The sequence below is a fragment of the Ranitomeya variabilis genome, chromosome 6 (genome assembly GCF_051348905.1).
Source record: "Ranitomeya variabilis isolate aRanVar5 chromosome 6, aRanVar5.hap1, whole genome shotgun sequence".
Lineage (NCBI taxonomy): Eukaryota > Metazoa > Chordata > Amphibia > Anura > Dendrobatidae > Ranitomeya > Ranitomeya variabilis.
In genome coordinates this window covers 245,791,065-245,806,740 of record NC_135237.1, presented here as the reverse complement: position 1 = coordinate 245,806,740, position 15,676 = coordinate 245,791,065, and the positions used below count along the sequence as shown (strand labels likewise).

The window sequence follows — 15,676 nt, the reverse complement described above, 5'->3', positions numbered from 1 at the left end:
TCCTTCTGACTACCTTGCTCCCAGTCCATCCAGGACAAGCTAAGTTTTGTTTGCTCATTTTTTGATCAGCAGTGTGATTCCCTCGCTTGCTGGATGCTCTAGTGGACTGAGTTTCTCCCCACACACCATTAGTTGGTGCGTGGGTTCTTGAAATCTCAGGATGGATATTTTGTAAGGGTTTTTTATTAATCGCATAGACCCCTGCTCTATTTTCTGCTTTCTAGTACTAGTGGGCCTCTTTTGCTGAATCTGATTTCATCCCTACGTATGTGCCTTCTTCTTACTTCACCGTTAATATTTGTTGGGGGCTTCTATATCTTTGGGGATTATTTCTCTGGAGGCAAGCGAGGTCTTTCTTTCTCTTTAGGGGTAGCTAGTTCCTCAGGCTGGCTCGAGACGTCTAGGAATTTTTTAGGCACGTTCACCGGCTACCTCTATTTGTGTTGGATAGGTTCAGATTTGCGATCAGTCCAGTTACCATCTCCCTAGAGCTTGTCCTTAGTTTATTCACTTGCTGGTCTATTCGTGATCCTCAGCCACCAAGGATCATAACAGTGTGGTAATGTGGTGGGGGGTGGGATTATGTGTGGTGTTATGACCCCAATGGCGAGGGTCTCAGAGGAACGTGGAAGTCTGCAGAATACAAAAATCCAGCTCATAGGGCAGTGGTAACTGGGTTGACCATATATCTACTCCTAACGCCAACACTAGAAGTAGCCGGGGATCATTCCTACGTTGATTCTAGATGACACGCGCCAGCCGGAGAATCTAGCTACCCCTAGTAGAGGAAAACAAAGACCTTTCTTGCCTCCAGAGAAGGGGACCCCAAAGCTGGATAGAAGCCCCCCACAAATAATGACGGTGAGGTAAGAGGAAATGACAAACACAGAAATGAATCAGGTTTAGCACAGAGAGGCCCGCTTACTGATAGCAGAATAAAGAAAGGTAACTTATATGGTCAACAAAAACCCTATCAAAATCCACACTGGAAATTCAAGAACCCCCGAACCGTCTAACGGTCCGGGGGGAGAACACCAGCCCCCCTAGAGCTTCCAGCAAAGGTCAGGATATAGATTTGGAACAAGCTGGACAAAAATACAAAACCAAAACAAATAGCAAAAAGCAAAAGGCAGACTTAGCTGATATAACTGGAACCAGGATCAGTAGACAAGAGCACAGCAGACTAGCTCTGATAACTACGTTGCCAGGCATTGAACTGAAGGTCCAGGGAGCTTATATAGCAACACCCCTAACTAACGACCCAGGTGCGGATAAAAGGAATGACAGAAAAACCAGAGTCAAAAAACTAGTAACCACTAGAGGGAACAAAAAGCAAATTCACAACAGTGTGGTAATGTGGTGAGGGGGTGGGATTATGCGTGGTGATGTGGTGGGGGGTGGGATTATGCGTGGAGATGTGTTGTGGCGGGATTATTTGGTGATGTGGTGGGGGCAGAGCTACTGTGCAGGGGGCGGGATTAGCGAGTGTGATGTGGGGGGCAGGATTATGTGTGGTAATGTGTTGGGAAGCAGGATTGTGTGCGGTGATGGGCGGTAATGTGTGCGGTGATGGGGTGGGGGGCGGGATTGTGTGCGGTGATGAGTTGGGGGGTGTGATTGTGTGCGGTGATGTGTTGGGGGGCGTGATTGTGTGCGGTGATGGGGTGGGGGTGAGATTGTGTGCAGTGATGGGGTGGGGGGCGTGTTTGTGTGCGGTGATGGAGTGAGGGGCGTGATTGTGTGCGGTGATGGGGTGGGGGGCGTGATTGTATGCGGTTATGGGTTGGGGGCGAGATTGTGTGCGGTGATGTGTTTGGGGGCAGGATTGTGTGCGGTGATGGGGTGGGGGGCGGAATTGTGTGCGGTGATGGGGTGGGGGGCGGGAATGTGTGCGGTGATGGGGTGGGGGGCGGGAATGTGTGCGTTGATGAGTTGGGGGCATGATTGTGTGCTGTGATGGGGTGGGGGTGAGATTGTGTGCGGTGATGGGGTGGGGGGCGTGATTGTGTGCAGTGATGGGGTGGGGGGCGGGATTGTATGCGGTGATGGGGTGGGGGGCGGGATTGTGTGCGGTGATGGGTTGGGGGGCGAGATTGTGTGCGGTGATGTGTTGGGGGGCGAGATTGTGTGTGGTGATGTGTTGGGGGGCAGGATTGTGTGCGGTGATGGGTCTGGGGGCGGGATTGTGTGCAGTGATGGGTTGGGGGCGTGATGTGTGCGGTGATGGGTTGGGGGCGAGATTGTGTGCGGTGATGTATTGGGGGGCGGGATTGTGTGTGGTGATGTGGTGCGGATTGTGTGCGGTGATGGGTTGGGGGCGGGATTGTGTGCGGTAAGGAGGTGGGGGGCGGGATTGTGTGTGGTGATGTGGGAGGCAGAGCTACTGTGCAGGGGGCGGGATTAGCGTGTAATCATGATGCCTCTTATATATATAGATATATATATATACAGTGCCTTGGGGAAGTATTCGGCTCCCTGGAACTTTTCAACCTTTTCCCACATACCATGCTTCATACATAAAGTTTCCAAATGTAAAATTTTGGTGAAGAATCAACAACAAGTGGAACACAATTGTGAAGTTGAATGAAATTTATTGCATGTTTTACATTTTTGTGGAAATTCAAAAACTGAAAAGTGGGGAGTGCAACATTATATGGCCCCTTTACTTCCAGTGCAGCAAACTCACTCTAGAAGTTCATTGTGGATCTCTGAGTGATCCAATGTTGTCCTAAATGCCTAATGATGATAAATATAATCCACCTGTGTGTAATCAAGTCTCCGTATAAATGCACATGCTCTGTGATAGTCTCAGGGTTCTAATTGAAGCCAGGAGAGCATCATGAAGACCAAGGAACACAACAGGCAGGTCCGTGATAATGTTGTGGAGAAGTTTAAAGCCGGATTTGGATACAAAATGATTTCCAAAACTTTAAACATCCCAAGGAGCACTGGGCAAGCGATCATATTGAAATGGAAGGCGTATCATAACACTGCAGATCTACCAAGACCCGGCCGTCCCTCTAAACTTTCATCTCAAACAAGAAGACTGATCAGAGATGCAGCCAAGAGGCCCATGATCACTCTGGATGAACTGCAGAGATCTACAGCTGAGGTGGGATAGTCTGTCCATAGGACAACAATCAGTCGTACACTGCACAAATCTGGCCTTTATGGAAGAGTGGCAAGAAGAAAGCCATTTCTCAAACATATCCATAAAAAGTGCTGTTTAAAGTTTGCAACAAGCCACCTGGTAGACACAACAAACATGTGGAAGAAGGTGCTCTGGTCAGATGAAACCAAAATCAAACTTTTTGGCAACAATGCCAAATGATATGTTTGGCGTATGGGCAACAGCTCATCACCCTGAACACACCATCCCCACTGTCAAACATGGTGGTGGCAGCATCATGGTTTTGGCCTGCTTTTCTTCAGCAGGGACAGGGAAGATGGTTAAAATTCATGGGAAGATGGATGGAGCCAAATACAGGACCTGTCGGGACTCTGAATGGTTTTTGTTACCTTCTGGGCATGCTTGCCCTTTTCCAAGATGGCGTCTTTGGTATCATGTGCGCTTGGCTCGCTGCCTTATAACTCCACCCCATACTATATTCTGTGCTTGAGTATTCTGCTGATGTGTCTTGCTCCTGGGACTTCCTGGCTGCTCCTGCAAACCTGTGTGAATATTCTGCTCCTCGCTTTCTGAGATCCTGCTGCAATTATCTGTTCCAGTGTACCTACTGCTCCTGACTGCTCGTGTTGCTTCTTCTATGCTGCTGTACCTACACCTGCAATTGCTAAACATATAAGCTGGTTGCTGCTCTGGTTCTGCCTCATTTAATTAGCTGCAAAGCTCTGGACTGTGCTGCTTAATCTAAGACTTCCACCCAGGTCTTCCTGGATAATTTAACCCCTCGTTTGAACTTGCTTATCCGTGCATGGACTAGACACAGACTTATTTGTTTCCAGTGTTCTCAAGTATAGACTGTGCTTTGCAGACTATCTGTTGATTGCATTTCTCTCTGAGTTTTCCTACATACTTGTTAAGTTGTTAAAGTGTTATGGACTTGAGTTTTCTCTGCACTTGTTTGAAGCACCGTGTGTATTCAATATAGACTTTTCACCTATAAACTGTGTTCAGTATTGTCTTGTTCCATGCAAAGAGACTCCTGAGTTCCTCAGTATAAGTGTTACCGGACCATTCTTGAAGAAAACCTGTTGGTGTCTGCAAAAGACCTGAGACTGGGATGGAGATTTGTCTTCCAACAAGACAATGATCCCAAACATAAAGCAAAGTCTACAATGGAAATCAAGGTGTTAGAATGGCCAAGTCAAAGTCCAGACCTCAGTCCAATCGAAAAACTGTGGAAAGAGCTGAATTTCCGTTTCTTGATGTACAAAACTGATAGAGACATACCCCAAGCGACTGTAATGGCAGCAAAAGGTGGCGCAACAAAGTATTAAGTTAAAGGTGCCGAATAATATTGCATGCCCCACTTTTCAGTTTTTGAACTTCCACAAAAATTTTAAATAAGCAATAAATTTCGTTCAACTTCACAATTGTGTTCCACTTGTTGTTGATTCTTCACCAAAAAATTACATTTGGTATCTTTATGTTTGAAGCATGATATGTGGGAAGAGGTTGAAAAGTTCCAAGGAGCCGAACACTTTCGCAAGGCACTGTATATACCCCGGAATGCTCACTGCCAACTCCACAATAATGAAAGGAACTACTACTTGCCACCACCAATCGTTTATACAGGCCGATTGGACACCCATTACAGGTAGCATATAGCTTCAGGGGAGCAGTTTACAGAGTAAAAGGAACAGAGCTATTAAATGTAATCTACAAAGGTAGATATTGTTTATAAAAAAATATACAAATGTGATACAAAATGGAAACAAAACAATACAGTATATGCAATTACATAGAATAAAAAGGAATAAAGAAAAAGAAGTACTAAATCTGTTGTTGCAGGAATGGCTCTTATGTTTATGGAGGAAAGCGCTCTGATTAGGAAAGTCAAACACTTTCAAAGTGAACTTTGTTTTCCAGAATGAACAATAACAGACATCCAAACTCTCATTTTTGTTAAATCAAGGTTATGCCCACATATCTACTCTTGGTAACTGGGGTCTGGCTGTGGGATGTGCTTGGTATTTTAGCAGATTATGAGATCCCTAGCTTTCAGGATATTTTCACCCCTAGAAGTCCCATATGGTAGATATTGTCATCATGTTTTCTATTGCAATTTTACCTTTATATAGAGATGAAACATGGCATAGATAGCATCACCCACCATCTAAATATTTAGTTGGAAGGGTTAGAATGACCTTACAGTGAAGTGAGTGAATACATTATGTTTGTCCCTTCGCTACAATGATGAAAATATATCTCCAATGAATATCAGATCATTGTAAACCCCAATATTAAACACTGACCACTAGCTCCATAAAGTCAGTGCTTTGATCAGAAAAGGCTCTTGCCTGGGAAGTGTACTTCTCTGCCTCTGATTAAATGAATCCCAAGCTTAGTGTCTGGGTCTCAGAGTAGATCTCCTGTTGTAATTGCTTGGCGACTGCATGAGGTCCCTACTTCAAAGGAGTATGAAGTGTCAGCCATTTCTCACTTCCTCATATCCTCATATATAACTAGTGTCTCACTTCCCCAGTTATAATTAATCCCATTTGTTCAACGTGAAGTCTTACTTCAATGGAGGTTGAAGTTTTAGCACTTTCTCACTTCACCAGTTATAATTAGTGTTGAGCGATACCGTCCGAGACTTGAAAGTATCGGTATCGGAAAGTATCGGCCGATACCGGCAAAGTATCGAATCTCGCCGATACCGATACCCGATACCAATACAAGTCAATGGGACTCAAGTATCGGAAGGTATCCTGATGGTTCCCAGGGTCTGAAGGAGAGGAAACTCTCCTTCAGGCCCTGGGATCCATATGAATGTGTAAAATAAAGAATTAAAATAAAAAATATTGATATACTCACCTCTCCGACGCAGCCTGGACCTTCCCGCTGTGAACCGGCAGCCTTCTTTGCTTAAAATGAGCGCGTTCAGTACCTTCCATGACGTCACGGCTTCTGATTGGTCGCGTGCCGCTCATGTGACCGCCACGCGACCAATCAGAAGCCGTGACGTCATCCCTCAGATCCTAAATTCCTAGAAGGGAATACCGATTCCCGATACCACAAAAGTATCGGATCTCGGTATCGGAATTCCGATACCGCAAGTATCGGCCGATACCCAATACTTGCGGTATCGGAATGCTCAACACTAGTTATAATTAATCCCATATGTTCACTGTGAGGGCGATATGTCTCCTCACTAGTACATGCCAGATAACACAAAGTAATTATTCTCTTGGTACAGATAATGTAGTACAGTGCTGCTCACCATTATTGGCACCCCGTCATTTTTTTCATAGACTGTCCAATATCTTCAGAAATAAATGGAAATGTACCAAAGGTATATCATCAGGATTTTGTAGTTAGTTGTCCAAAGCAATATAACAATACCCCTGGCAAAAATTATGTAATCACCGGCCTTGGAATATGTTCATTCAGTTGTTTAATTTTGTAGAAAAAAAAGCAGATCACAGACTAAAGTAATTTCAAATGGCAACTTTCTGGCTTTAAGAAATACTAAAAGAAATCAAAAACAAAAATGTGGTAGTCAGTAATGGTAACTTTTTTAAACCAAGCATAGGGTAAAAATTATGGAGTCACTCAATTCTGAGGGAAAAAAATATGGAATCATGAAAAACAAACAAACAAAAAACACTCCAACACATCACTAGTATTTTGTTACACCACATCTGTCTTTTATAACAGCTTGCAGTCTCTGAGGCCTGGACCTAATGAGTGTCAAACAGTACTCTTAAACAACCTGGCTCCAACTTTCTCTGATTGCTGTTGCCAGATCAGCTTTGCAGGTTGGAGCCTTGTCATGGACCATTTTCTTCAACTTCCACCAAAGATTTTCGATTGGATTGCGATCCGGACTATTTGCAGGCCATGACATTGAACTTATGTGTCTTTTTTCAAGGAATGTTCTCACAGTTTTTTCTCTATGGTAGGATGCATTATCATCTTGAAAATGATTTCATCATCCCCAAACATCCTTTCAATTGATGGGATAAGAAAAGAGTCAAAAATATCAACATAAACTTATGCATTTATTGAAGATGTAATGACAGCCATCTCCCCAGTGCCTTTATCTGACATGCAGCCCCATATTATCAATAACTGTGGAAATTTGCATGTTCTCTTCAGGCGGTCATCTTTATAAATCTAATTGGAACGGCACCAAACAAAAGTTCCAGCATCATCACCTTGCGCAATGCAGATTCGCGATTCATCACTGAATATGACTTTCATACAGTCATCCAAAGTCCACAATTGCTTTTCCTTAGCCCATTATAACCTTGTTTTTTTCTGTTTAGGTGTTAATGATGACTTTCATTTAGCTTTCTGTATGTAAATCCCATTTCCTTTAGGCGGTTTCTTACTGTTCAGCCACAGATGTTGACTCCAGTTTCCACCCATTCGTTCCTCATTTGTTTTGTTGTGCATTTCATGTTTTGGAGACATATTGCTTTAAGTTTCCGGTCTTGACGCTTTGATGTCTTCCCTGGTCTACCAGTATGTTTGTCTTTAACAACCTTCCCATGTTGTTTGTATTTGGTCCAGATTTTAGACACAGCTGACTGTGAACAACCAACATTTTTTGCAACATTGCGTCATGATTTACCCTCTTTTAAGAGTTTGCTAATACTCTCCTCTGTTTCAATTGACATCTCTCGTGTTGGAGCCAGGATTCATGTCAGTCCACTTGATGCAACAGCTCTCCAAGGTGTGATCACTAGTGTTGAGCGATACCGTCCGATACTTGAAAGTATCGGTATCGGATAGTATCGGCCGATACCCGAAAAGTATCGGATATCGCCAATACCGATACCCGATACCAATACAAGTCAATGGGACACCAAGTATCAGAAGGTATCCTGATGGTTCCCAGGGTCTGAAGGAGAGGAAACTCCCCTTCAGGCCCTGGGATCCATATTAATGTGTAAAATAAAGAATAAAAATAAAAAATATTGATATACTCACCCTCTGACGCGCCCTGGTTGTAACCGCCAGCCTCCGTTCATAAGAATGAGCGCTTGAAAGTCCTTAGATGACGTCGCGGCCTGATCACAAAGACTTTTAACTAGTAATCCACCAATAGACATACATAGAAAATCACATGATCAATTAAAAACATTACAATCATCAGGTGTGGGAAAAATACAGAAAGAACAATTCATTGGGTGAAACCTCAAATGCTGAATAAAATATACATATAGAAGACACTGGTATGACGCAAGAAAATAAATTAAACAACAAAAAACACAAAAAAATAGAATAATGGAATGTTCAATAATGGAACATGAGTTCTTTGTGAATGATTAATTCCTTAAGGCTGCATGTGTCCAAATGGTACATCCAGTATGCCTCATGATCATGACCACAGAGCCGTCTTCTAGTGTCTCCACCTTTCAGTGTGGAAAAAACGTTTTCTAGTTCATAGACCTGCAACATGGATATTTCACGGTGATGGATTTGGATAAAGTGCCTAGACCCATGGCACATGGATCAATTAGTGTCAGATGTACTGCAGATATCCGTGAGATGCTCAGAAATACACTTCTTGAGACTCCTGGAGGTAAAACCCACATACAACCCACAACCCATATACATTTTGTTACATGCTGTGAAGTTAATAATATAAACATCATTGTCACTGCCACAATTGATGTAATGTTTGACAGTGTGGCTCCTGTGTTTTATCACTATTCTGATATTGTTTAGTGATTGTGGCATAAAGAACATAAGAAGAAAAGAAGTGTGTACATACAAGCCTAGGATCACCGTCATAAATAACATCAATCATTTTCTTATGATTTAAATATGTATACAAGACAAAAAGGCACATATTTAAAAGCAATTAAAAAGCCAAAAAGGTTAATGGGAATACTGGCTGGAAGACCAAATAAGGATCAACCATGCCCCTTCACTGTGTGCACCTGGGACATGCTAAAAATATATATAACACACCACAAGAATTCCTGGGAAAAGAGAAATTCAAGTAACAAAGCAGTCAGTCCAATACAAAATGACAAACTATATGCCTGTATATGTAAACCTGAATAGATAGACTTGTCCTAAACAAATGAGCCCCATAAGACAGAATGGGAGCAAAAAGACAATGCAGTTCAAGTAGCAAGGCCATAAGTCCAATACAGGGTAGCAGGCTACGTGCATAAGTATATACAGGTGCATCTCACAAAATTAGCATATCATCAAAAAGTTAATTTATTTCAGTTCTTCAATGCAAAAATGTGAAACTCATCTTCACCCGCCTCTGTTCCTTATCTAATCTCCCAACCTCTCCCTTCCCCCTATCTGACCACCATCTACTCACCTTCTCATCCTTGTGATTGTGGCATAACGGCACATTCTGCATCGATTTAATCCACATCTATAGAAAGCTCTGCAGTGGAGCCATGATTGCCGAGGGTTGGCAGTTTTAGAGCTATTTGTGGAAAGGATATTTCCCAGTGTTTTGGCTCTTTTGCAACTACTGAAACACCAAGGACTAGAATTTTAGATAAAATTGCGTTCTCTTGGAGTAAAGGGACATATTTTAACACAATGTTCTTAATATCATTAAATTGGAAACTGTAGCAAATGGATAGGATCGGCTTAGAATTGACTTGTCCATAGAAAAGAAAGCGGATTGGCACATACCGTCCCGTGCAACAAAATCCTTTATTGCAGCATCATCATACCAACAGCAGTCAGGTAAAACAGTGGAGCAAATACAGACGATCGTTTCACGCTTACAATGCCCTTCAAGAGGTCAATGTAAGCATGAAACGATCGTCGTCTGTATTTGCTCCATGGGGCATGTTTTATCTGCTTGCTGTTCGTATGATGATGCCACAATAAAGGATTTTGTTGCATGGGACGGTATGTGCCAATCCACTTTCTTTTCTATGGACATACAGATTCTTTTTCTTTGGAAGTGGCACCCGTAATCCCTGGTGTGTGTGCAGCTTCATCAACCTGAGGTCATACAGCTGTGCCTTTGTACTGATTCTTTTCTCTTCTATGGTATTAGAATTGACTTGCATTTGATGCCAGAAATGAGATTGGAGCACTGTTTAGTCTGAACAATGCTTTTTGCTCCATCAAGAGTAAAGCCAGGATGTTCTCTTTTTTAAATTAGTGCTACAGGACTGTAATTCATCTTCTAATTTACTATTATCACTGCAATTCAGTTTGATATGGGTGAACTCACTAACTGAAATAGCCTTGACGGTGAGCCTGGGATTACTGCTAGAGGCATGCAGAATAGTATTCCCATAAAGGGGTTTGGAGAAAGTGGAAGTGACTATGCCATGTATACACTCACTGGCCACTTTATTAGGTACACCTGTCCAACTTCTTGTTAACACTTAATTTCTAATCAGCCAATCACATGGCGGCAACTCAGTGCATTTAGGCATGTAGACATGGTCAAGACAATCTCCTGCAGTTCAAACCGAGCATCAGTATGGGGAAGAAAGGTGATTTGAGTGCCTTTGAACGTGGCATGGTTGTTGGTGCCAGAAGGGCTGGTCTGAGTATTTCAGAAACTGCTGATCTACTGGGATTTTCACGCACAACCATCTCTAGGGTTTACAGAGAATGGTCCGAAAAAGAAAAAAAATCCAGTGAGCAGCAGTTCTGTGGGCGGAAATGCCTTGATGATGCCAGAGGTCAGAGGAGAATGGGCAGACTGGTTCGAGCTGATAGAAAGGCAACAGTGACTCAAGTCGCCACCCGTTACAACCAAGGTAGGCCTAAGAGCATCTCTGAATGCACAGTGCGTCGAACTTTGAGGCAGATGGGCTACAGCAGCAGAAGACCACACCGGGTACCACTCCTTTCAGCTAAGAACAGGAAACTGAGGCTACAATTTGTACAAGCTCATCGAAATTGGACAGTAGAAGATTGGAAAAACGTTGCTTGGTCTGATGAGTCTCGATTTCTGCTGCGACATTCGGATGGTAGGGTCAGAATTTGGCGTAAACAACATGAAAGCATGGATCCATCCTGCCTTGTATGGAGCATCTTTGGGATGTGCAGCCGACAAATCTGCGGCAACTGTGTGATGCCATCATGTCAATATGGACCAAAATCTCTGAGGAATGCTTCCAGCACCTTGTTGAATCTATGCCACGAAGAATTGAGGCAGTTCTGAAGGCAAAAGGGGGTCCAACCCGTTACTAGCATGGTGTACCTAATAAAGTGGCCGGTGAGTGTAGATCCCTCCAGCTTGAGGTCTAGAAAACAAATGCAGGATTGATGAAAAACAGAGGTAAAATGGAGACCACACGGATTGTCGTTGATGCAGGTTACAAATTTTGGTATGGCAGATACATCGCCCCCTCAAATGAACAGGAGGTCATTGATGTATTTGCCATACCAGAAGAGATCTGACTAGAATGGATTATAGAGGCCATACAACTATTTTGTCTCGCAAGAGGACATAACAAGATTGGTAACAGAGGGGAAAAATTTAGCACCCTAAATACGTCTTTTCGTTGGAGAAAGAAATTATGCTCTTATAAAAAAAATCATTGTTCTTAAGAAAATTAGTAACATGCAGAATGTAAGAAATAAGATCTGCTGCATATGAGCTGAAATGAGACATGTGAAATTCCAATGCTTGTAAACCAATCTCATGTGGAATACAGGTATATAGCGCTGTGACATCACAGCTTAACCAGACAATTTATTTTCTCGGCTCACTGCTATAAAATTGTGTGAAGCTTCTGGGGATTCAAGGTGATCGATCAGCCAATAATCTAGATAATTTCCTTGAGGTTTCTATTTTCCAAAATGGGGGGGGGGTTCCACTGTTTAGGCACATCAGGGGCTGTCCAAATGCAGCATGAAGTCCGCTACCAATTCCAGTCAATTTTATGCTTCAAAAGTCGAATGATACTCCTTCCCTTTCAAGTCTTGCCGTGCCACCAAATAGTAGTTTTCCACCATATATGGAGTATTGACATATTCAGTAGATGTTGGACAACAAATTGTGTGGTGTATTTTCTCTTTTTACTCTTCTAAAAATGCAAAATTCAGGGCTAAAGTAACATTTTTGTGGGAAAAAGTAAAATGTTTATTTTCTCTGTCACCATGCTTTAGTTCCTGTGAACCACCTTGTGGTTTTGAGGAATTTAAGGGGTGCACTTCAAATGTGATGTGGCAGCACAAAAAATGTTTTTGTAAATTTTGTTGTAAAAATGAGAAATTGCTGATTAACTTTTAACCCTTCTAACTTCCTTCTAAAAAATGTTTAAAAATTATGCAGATATAAATTAGACATGTGGGAAATGTTATTTAGCAACCAATTAGTGTGGTATAACTATCTGATTTAAGGGCATACAAATTCAAAGTTTAAAAATTGCTCAATTGTCCAATTTTTTGAAATTTTTTATGTTTTCATAAATAAATGCAAATAATTTCAACCAAACTTTACCACTACTTTGAAGTACAACTTGTTACCAAATACTAGTCTCAGAAACAATGGTATCCTTTCCAGAGTTGTTACCTCATAAAGTGAAAGTGGTCAGATTTAAAAATGAGGCTCAGTCATTAATTTACAAAATGGCTCAGTCTTTAAGGGGTTAAATCAAGGCTTGTGTGTCACAGAAATTGTGCTTCCTGGATTGTGACAAATGCAAGCCATACTTTAAACTAAGTGTGCATGTTTTTAAAATTATACATTTTTTTGCACACTTTCTTGTTGTAATAATCCAATATTAGATTAGCACATGCCGCCCAAAATACAGACACTCCTTACCACTGATTACCATCTATTTTCCCCTTGCCAAATATGTTGTGGTAACTTGGACATTAATAAGGCTATGTTTGCATGAAGGAGCTCAAAAACTGGTTCAATGCAGCTAGGAGACCTAAGAGTCTTATACGCAATTTCCCGTCAATTAGAGGTGTGTACATTTGTATGTAAGTTTATCTATTCTATCTATCTATATATCTATCTATCTCATATCTATCTATCTGTCTATCTATTATCTATCTATCTATCTATCTCATATCTATCTATCTATCTATCTATCTATCTATCTATCTATCTATCTATCTATCCCATATCTATCTATCTATCTATCTATCTATCTATCTATCTATCTATCTGTCTGTCTGTCTGTCTGTCTGTCAGTCTGTCAGTCCATCCATCCATCTATCTAACTCTATCTGTTTATCTATCATCTGTCTGTCTATCTATACATCTCAATTTTACTTTCTTTAACCCTACATCTGTGCATAAAAGATACACTGAGTGGTGGACATCTTGCTAAGTTTAAGAATTCACTTCTGTACAAGTAAAGGTTTAAGTAATATTTCAACCCCACTATACAATTTGCCATTTACTGATCAGTCCTTTGTCAAGACAAACATAAAGAACAGCTTTTTTTCATTTATCTATGTAAAGGTTAGAGTGGTGAGCAAATGCTGACCCTGCAATAATGCAATGATCAAAAGATCAATATTACAAGCACAGGTTAAACAAGAAAGAAAATAAGTGTTTTTTAACCTCTGATGCTTTTGGCTGCCAAGACATAAAAACAAATCCCTGTAAACACATTGACCTGAATCAGATGAAGAGCAGAAAAAAGCTGAAGACTTTTCACTTTTCACTAATCAAAAAGAAACAATAAACGTTGAAATTCCCTCAGCATTAAATATATGCCACACAGTACACTCACTGACAGAAGTTATGTCGCTTATCCATGTTATGTAAATAAAAGCTTATAACCTGCCGTTAAATTCATCCATTGGTTGTATAAATTATTCTTTTGAAAGCTGAAACCCTCCGAAATGTGGTTTAGGTTAAGAAAATAAATTGGCATGTTCATGTTAATGGTAAATTTAGGTCGATAATTTTTGCGTTTATTTGTGGAAAAAAAGCGGAAATTTGGCTAAAATTTTGAAAATTTTGCAATTTTAAAATTTCAAATTTTTATTCTGTTAAACCAGAGAGTTATGTGACACAAAATAGTTAATAAATAACATTTTCCACATGTCTACTTTACATCAGCATAATTTTGGAAACAAAATTTTTTTTTGCTAGGAAGTTATAAGGGTTAAAATTTGACCAGCGATTTCTCATTTTTACAACAAAATTTACAAAACCATTTTTTTAGGGACCACCTCACATTTGAAGTCAGTTTGAGGGGTCTATATAGCTGAAAATAGCCAAAAGTGACACCATTCTAAAAACTGCACCCCCAAGGTGCTCAAAACCACATTCAAGAAGTTTATTAACCCTTCAGGTGCTTCACAGCAGCATATAAACTCAAAGAGAAACGGAGTACAAGTCCACTTGAGAAAATATATAAATTACTTTTTATTAATCAAAACAACATCTGATGTACAGTAAAATCACATTGAATACAATATATAAACTGGACAGTGAGGAGAGCTAGGAAAGAACACTGAAAAAATCACTGCGATAGTATCCCCAAATTTTCTCTGCTAATTTTAATTAGTAAAGTGCTAGTAGTGCATTGTATCGGAGGAGGGAGGAGACTCAGACTGGCCACTATATTAGTTTTACAGGGATCCCCTTATAAAGTCTATTTCAAAATGGTACCATGTTGAGCCTGGCTAAATCCCTCTTACCCATTGTAGCGGAGACACAGGGGACACCACCGGAGCCCCAACGCGCGTTTCGCGTCGGCTTCGTCAGGGGGCGGTCACAGCAGCAGTAGCAACATGGAAGGAAAAAATTAACATTTAACTTTTTAGTCACAAAAATGAACTTAAAGCAACAATTTTTTTTCATTTTCACAAGGGTAAAAGGAGAAACTGGACCCCAAAAGTTGTTGTACAATTTATCCTGAGTACGCCGATACCCCATATGTAGGGGGAATCACTGTTTGGGCGCATGACAGGGCTCGGAAAGGAAGGAGAGCCATTTGGCTTTTGAATGAAAAATTAGCTCCAATCGTTAGCGGACACCATGTCATGTTTGGAGAGCCCCTGTATGCCTAAACATTGGAGCTCCCTGACAAGTGACCCCATTTTGGAAACTAGCCCCCCATGGAACTTTTCTAGATGCATAGTGAGCACTTTCAACCCCCAGGTGCTTCACAAATTGATCCGTAAAAATGAAAAAGTACTTTGTTTTCACAAAAAAATTCTTTTAGCCTCAATTTTTTCATTTTCACATGGGCTACAGGATAAAATGGATATTAAAATGTATTGGGCAATTTCTCCTGAGTATACGGATACCTCACATGTGGGGGTAAACCACTGTTTGGGCACTCGGCAAGGCTCAGAAGGGAAGGAGCGCCATTTGAGTTTTTGAAAGAAAAATTAGCTCCAATCGTTGGGTGTCACCATGTCGCATTTGGAGAGCCCCTGTATGCCTAAACATTTGAACTCCCCCATAAGTGACACCATTTTGGAAACTAGACCCCCCAAGGAACTCATCTAGATGTGCGGTGAGCACAAGTGCTTCACAGAAGTTTATAACACAGAGCAATGAAAATAAAAATCATTTTTCTTTCCTCAAAAATTATTTTTTAGCCCACAGTTTTTTTTGTT

General features: G+C 41.2%; 1 protein-coding gene across 5 annotated transcripts in view; it reads left to right on the top strand.

Moving 5' to 3' along the window:
• The window catches only part of LOC143782270 (poly(rC)-binding protein 3-like), a 2,306,623-nt gene that overhangs the window by 284,130 nt on the left and 2,006,817 nt on the right, over positions 1-15,676 (top strand). The window lies entirely within an intron of this gene.